Genomic DNA, 7,140 nt, shown 5'->3' on the forward strand with positions numbered 1-7,140 from the left:
GGTCAAGCATTCACGTTTGCATAATTTTGTACAGTATGTTTTCATTTTTAGTCTCCGTTCTCTTTCATGTGGTCCTCATTTCAACAGCTTTCACCACTTCTGTATAAGACACATTCTATTTAGCTCATTCTTGTTGTACTTACACTACACTCTTTCTGATTTCATAACCCACATGTGCAATACTATTTGCTTCAACGCAGTTACAACACTTTTTACAACCCAGCACCCTCTACACATTTATCATAGTCATGCTTCACAGCATGCATTTTTTTTGTCTGCTGACATTTTCTGACATTTCTAACATAACAAAAGAGTTAGCACAAATAAAATAAATAAAAGCATACATAATCTATTCCTTCTGCATCTATTCCCTCCACTCACAATTCTTTTTAGTTCCTTTACTGATGACTCTGTTCCTATTCTAGATCTTGCTGCAACCCACTACAACCTTTTAATACAATATTTAAAATCCCATCATTATGGAAGCCAATAAAGATTTGCTTTGGTAAATCGTAATTATAAAATGTCAAAATTAGGGTATATTATTAAATCATAATCATGAGATTAAAAAAATCTGAGTTTTTTTTAGACATAGAAAACTAAATTATGACGAGTTATAATTGTGAGTTTTCATCTTATAGTTTTGACTTTTTATGTCATGTTGTTTTTCAGAATTTTGACTTTTCATCTTAGAATTTTGACTTAGTATCTCACAATTTCAATTTATCTCTTAATTATGATGTTTCATTTTATAATTATGATTTTGCTTTGGTAAATCGTAATTATAAAATGAAAGAAAGTCAAAATTAGGGTATATTATTAAATCATAATCATGAGATAAAAAAAATCTGAGTTTTTTTTAGACATAGAAAACTAAATTATGACGAGTTATAATTGTGAGTTTTCATCTTATAGTTTTGACTTTTTATGTCATGTTGTTTTTCAGAATTTTGACTTTTCATCTTAGAATTTTGACTTAGTATCTCACAATTTCAATTTATCTCTTAATTATGATGTTTCATTTTATAATTATGATTTATCAAGCATTTTGTTTTTCTTATGTGGTGGAAATGGGCCTCCATACATATTGTATCTCTACTCAAAAGTGTTGCATAGGTACTTCCATGCTTACCCAGTAGCACCACCTAGTTTCATAACCTAGTCCTACAGTATTAGTGTGTAACACAATATTCCGCAAGATAAACTGTCCTGAAGGCACAGCAGACAGCACTCATTAGGAATTCTCTTATATAACATAATATAATTCAGATTTGAATTGCAAATGTCTAAAAAGTTTACATGTGCATTGTACAGTGGCTCTATAATGGGCTCAGGTATGAACTTACCACAGAAAAGATTGTTTGGAACAAAATTTTGTTTTAGAGTTTCGGGGAATGAAAACAGACTAGATTGTGTGATAACCGCATAATGTACACACAAACTTCATTTCAAAGAGTTAAGTTAGAGCTTTGTTTTCAAGAAGATTGGGTATTTTAACTGATTTTAGATTTCAGCTTGACTGTCTGTGATTTGACTGTTTGAACATGACGTCTTGGGCAATTTTTCACCTGTTATTATCTATATGACATGCTTATGTTTATCTTGAATGTTGTATCAATGGTCATTGAAGGGCTGTTGTATGAACTGTGGTCCTGAAGCTTTAGCATGTTTGTCATTGGCGAGTCTGCTGTGCTTCTGTCAATAGCAGCTCTTTGGTAACGTCACTGCATGTTTGGTTTATTGACAGAAGTATGTTCCTATAGTTCCTGTAGCTCAGCTCTAGTTCCTGCAGCAGGCAAGACATTGTCAATGTCATGGGTTTAATGGCAAGTATCAATGTCAGTGTTATTGTAGGGTAGTGTGAATGCATCATAAGTTCAATAAAAGTGTCTGCCAGATGTGCTACATACATATAAATGAAAGCATTTCAGTAATGACTAATATTATTTAGAGTTGTGTTTTTAAGACTATGAAAATGCAGGTTTTAAATGAAGCTTTATCCTTCAGCGGATGACTCAGCTATACACGTTGCAGTTTTGCAGTCGTGTTTTCAATAGTGCCATTCATAAAGTCAGAGCAATGTTCTCCATCAGCAACACCAGTGGATAAAGTTCCAGAAGATGCCGCATCTCAATCAACATCGCATTGAAATGACTTTAAACAAAAAAAGTTGGTTCCTAGCTTTGTTAAATTAGAGGTGCACAGTTATGAGACTTTGATGTGACTTGGTTTTAATAAGTACTATTTTTATAAGCATAATTATTACATACAGTGTATCGTTGACAGTGTTTAGTAAATGCTGTTTCATGTGCCACAGCCCAGTAACCCTGTAAACATCATATGGTGCATGAGATGAGACTTTTCACCATCTGACACTGAATCACATTGTATGACTTTGCTTGTTTCCTATACATTAGCTGATTATTTGAACTTAGATTGTTATTTATGAACTTTTGGTATCATCTGTTGAAAACACTAACACTTATCTAATAGTGAGCAATAACAGCAGTTAACAGCCCCTTTTTTATTTGCTTGATGACATACCTACAAGGAATCTATTCAGATAAGATCATAGGTCATGATATTCATTTTCCCGAATATCAACATGACTGCAAATTTGATAATGATTTTATAGAATTCAATAAAGTTACTAAGTTAATATTAAGTGACTTATATTTTTTCACACAGTCTTGTCTGTTTTGTGCTATTTTCGCCAATAAAAGATTTATAAACATATCCACAGCTGCAGCATTGGCATCTCTGAGCTTGCTTTGTTCCTGAATTAATCTTTCATTTGGAACAAATCAAATGATCAATGACTCATTAAGACAGCACACATTTATTGAGGATAAAAAGAAAAATCAACCAAAAATGTATGGAGAACATAATTTTCTGTGGATTTCTAGAATCAGCAGTTAGTAATTGTTTTCTTTTTCCCCCCCCCCCAATCTTTGTTTAAATTTTTTTTTAGAACTTTCAAAATTCAAAACTGGCTAGGGATAGTGTTCACCACAAAATGAATATTGTGTCTTCATTTACTCAACCTCAATTTGTTCCAAACCTGTTTGAGTTTCTGGTTTAAACAATTGCTAGTCCCCATTGAATTATTATTATTTTTTAATACTATGGAAGTGAATGGGGACCAGCAACTGTTTAGTTACCCACATTCTTCAAAATAACATCCTTATGTTCAGCAGAAGAAACTCTTCAGGTTTGCATGATTATAGAAGTGAAAGTTTAAGGAAAGAAAATAAATAAATAAACAAACAAACAAACAAACAAATAAATATTATTGTTCATTTACAATTAATGTAACAGGAACATTCATAAATGAAAACAAAAATGGACAGAATCATATGTAAAATGTAAAATATGTATGAATGAAAAAATATATGAGAATGATATGCCAATGAAAAAGTGTTTGAATTATTGTCAGATTACACAAAAATGCCCTGTATCAAATCCCTCCCTGTGTTCTTTCATACACACACTGTGCTCTTTGTTTCTTCTCAGGGGAGTGTGGCTGACTTTCCTCAAGCCTGTGTAGAATTTGAAGGCCATATGGATTAAGACCTGTGGCCTCATAGCAGTAGAGAACTTTTTTGACCCAGGGTTAAAGTTTAGCTATTTAACCTACACAATTTTACATGCTCAAAAAAAAATCTGTCTAGGAAAATGTAAAAAATGTCAAAACACACACACACGCACGCACGCACGCACGCACGCACACACTATTTTTCACACAGTCTTGTCTGTTTTGTGCTATTTTCGCCAATAAAATATTTATAAACATATCCACAGCTGCAGCATTGGCATCTCTGAGCTTGCTTTGTTCCTGAATTAATCTTTCATTTGGAACAAATCAAATGATCAATGACTCATTAAGACAGCACACATTTATTGAGGATAAAAAGAAAAATCAACCAAAAATGTATGGAGAACATAATTTTCTGTGGATTTCTAGAATCAGCAGTTAGTAATTGTTTTCTTTTTCCCCCCCCCCCAATCTTTGTTTAAATTTTTTTTTAGAACTTTCAAAATTCAAAACTGGCTAGGGATAGTGTTCACCACAAAATGAATATTGTGTCTTCATTTACTCAACCTCAATTTGTTCCAAACCTGTTTGAGTTTCTGGTTTAAACAATTGCTAGTCCCCATTGAATTATTATTATTTTTTAATACTATGGAAGTGAATGGGGACCAGCAACTGTTTAGTTACCCACATTCTTCAAAATAACATCCTTATGTTCAGCAGAAGAAACTCTTCAGGTTTGCATGATTATAGAAGTGAAAGTTTAAGGAAAGAAAATAAATAAATAAACAAACAAACAAACAAATAAATAAATATTATTGTTCATTTACAATTAATGTAACAGGAACATTCATAAATGAAAACAAAAATGGACAGAATCATATGTAAAATGTAAAATATGTATGAATGAAAAAATATATGAGAATGATATGCCAATGAAAAAGTGTTTGAATTATTGTCAGATTACACAAAAATGCCCTGTACCAAATCCCTCCCTGTGTTCTTTCATACACACACTGTGCTCTTTGTTTCTTCTCATGGGAGTGTGGCTGACTTTCCTCAAGCCTGTGTAGAATTTGAAGGCCATATGGATTAAGACCTGTGGCCTCATAGCAGTAGAGAACTTTTTTGACCCAGGGTTAAAGTTTAGCTATTTAACCTACACAATTTTACATGCTCAAAAAAAAATCTGTCTAGGAAAATGTAAAAAATGTCAAAACACACACACACGCACGCACGCACGCACGCACGCACACACACACACACACACACACACAGAGACAAAAATAATCATTAACATATCATCCTGTCAATTATGAGCTTACATTACCACACATTTTACTATAATATTATAAAAAATACAAAGTAAACAATAGAGACATTTTTATAATTTGTGCATTGTCGGCCTCATTTCAGTGTTGACCTTTCTGTTTAATCAAATCAGCTCTAAAAGTAAGATAAGTCACAGCCAAAAGCATTGATTAACTGGACTGAAAGTTTACTAATGCCATCTAATCTTAGTGTTTCCCTGCCATCAAAGATTTGCGTAACACATTGCACATTACTGGCACACTGTTTATGTACGTAGTAGTTCGCAATAAAAACAAAGTACATTTGTTCTATATAATCATTAATACTTTATTATCCCCATCTGTTGAGTGAATTTTTATGTAACAGAAATCCAGTCACATCCAGCTAAAATTAAAATATGTTCCCTCACTGATCAATAAATTGCAACAGATCTCAATAGAGTTACATAGAGTAATTTGAACCTGATTGTGCCAGTTGCTTCTTATATTATTGTTCCTTAAGACATAATGAGTGAGAAATTTAGCCTAATTCAGACTGGGATTACAATAAATTAAGTATGCATGAATCATACTATTGCGAAGGTTTAACTTATGACTATTAAATAGGCAGCGCTGACGTCACGTAGAATCCTGCCAGTAGCGCCAATGGATCTTATTAATATTCATGAGTCTGCTTTTGGCCAATCAGATCGACCTGTTGAGCGCGCAAGATTAATTTTCATAAATCAAGCCTTCGCCGTAGTATTTTTGCAATCTGGGCACAGGTACCGTTTCGAAATTTGGAGGGGTTGTGCTGTCGATCTCCGAAAACTTTGTGAATACTGAGAAAGCACAGTGTTTTAGGTTTCGGACCTAACCAGGAATTATCAGTCACGTGACGAGTCGTAATGTTTTTTTCACTGTCCACGTGATATTACAAATTTAGCAAGGCTTCATGTGTCACGGAATAGATCCTAAACTTTAAGTATAGTTATGTACATGCACCGAGGTGAAACTCTTGAGTGATTAAATGTCCTCCTAATGAATAAATGAAACGATCTCATTGCGTAGCCGGTCTGAGGTGAGTTTTAAACACTCAATATTTGCAGTTTTTTTCTTCAGTTGATACATTGAGTCAGATGTACAAGTTGCAGTTTTGTTTTCAATAGTGCCATTCATGAAGTCGGAGCACTGCGTGAAACAAACCAATGTTATATTAGGCTACATCGCTTCTGTTCTTTCATATATTTTGGACGATTAAATGACTTTAATTTTAAGTTTTAAGTTAGTTAAAATTGGCGGAATCTTGTTGTTTGTAGGCTAGTATATTTTGTTGAAATGACTAACATTCATATGAGAGACAAAAAAAGGCACCAGTAAGCAGTAGGCTATATGAAGTTAAAGTTTGCACATCATCCTGTCATCAATATTCAGGCTATTTGTTATTTGAATGTTGCGATTTTTATTTTTTCCACACCACTGGATTATTTAATTAAAATAAAGTTTTAAAATGCGACTTCTGATTTCTGAAACGTGTCTTTTTAGTTTAGTGTAAACAAAACTTCGCTTTGATCATTGTTACGTCATCGGAAGTTCAAGGCATAATTGCGGAGGAGATCAAGCGTGTATAAAGTGTACACGTCAGCATCACTAATCCACACCATTTGGTTTGTGAATGTTGTGATTTATTTATTTATTTACGGATTCGTAATGTAAAGGTGATGCGGACAACCATCTTCTCCTGACTCTAAAGTCGCTTGTTAAGTCAACCTATTTGACTATAGCCTACTCATAATGAGCTGATCTATTACTTTTTTTATTTTTTGAATGCAAGACCATGTCCTGTGAATTCTGCCCCAGACTGAACGTTATCATGTACAGTGACGCAAGATGCCTTCCCCAGCTGCCAATTGGACCACAAACCAAAGTTGCACTAAAAGGGCACTTCAACAAATCACAAAATAAAGCATGAGGTCCCATTTTGACATAATTTACATATTGTTAATGATCAATAAGTGTCACGATTTTAAAGCTGTAAATATCAATTCACATGATGCTTTTCTCTAATTTCATTAAGAAAGTGTTGTCTTAAAGGGGTCATATGATGAAGGGGCCACAGCCATATCACCCTGCAGCCCAAGACTGGTTGCCCACTGAAACTAAGCAGGGTTGAGCCTGGTCAGTACCTGGATGGGAGACCTCCTGGGAAAACTAGGTTGCTGTTGGAAGAGGTGTTAGTGAGGCCAGCTGGGGGTGCTCACCCTGTGGTCTGTGTGGGTCCTAACGCCCCAGTGTAGTGACGGGGACACTATACTGACA

At 34.1% G+C, this 7,140-nt stretch overlaps 1 protein-coding gene across 1 annotated transcript in view; it reads left to right on the top strand.

The window, feature by feature from the left end:
- The first annotated feature begins 5,707 nt into the window (after positions 1–5,707).
- LOC107741062 (sulfate transporter-like) overlaps positions 5,708–7,140 on the top strand; it is an 8,878-nt gene continuing 7,445 nt past the window's right edge. The window contains exon 1 of the mRNA XM_016553648.1: positions 5,708–5,902. The gene's annotated coding sequence lies outside the window, so the exon portion shown is untranslated. The remainder of the gene's footprint in view (positions 5,903–7,140) is intronic.

The sequence above is a fragment of the Sinocyclocheilus rhinocerous genome, unplaced genomic scaffold (assembly GCF_001515625.1).
Source record: "Sinocyclocheilus rhinocerous isolate Xijiao unplaced genomic scaffold, SAMN03320098_v1.1 scaffold44, whole genome shotgun sequence".
Lineage (NCBI taxonomy): Eukaryota > Metazoa > Chordata > Actinopteri > Cypriniformes > Cyprinidae > Sinocyclocheilus > Sinocyclocheilus rhinocerous.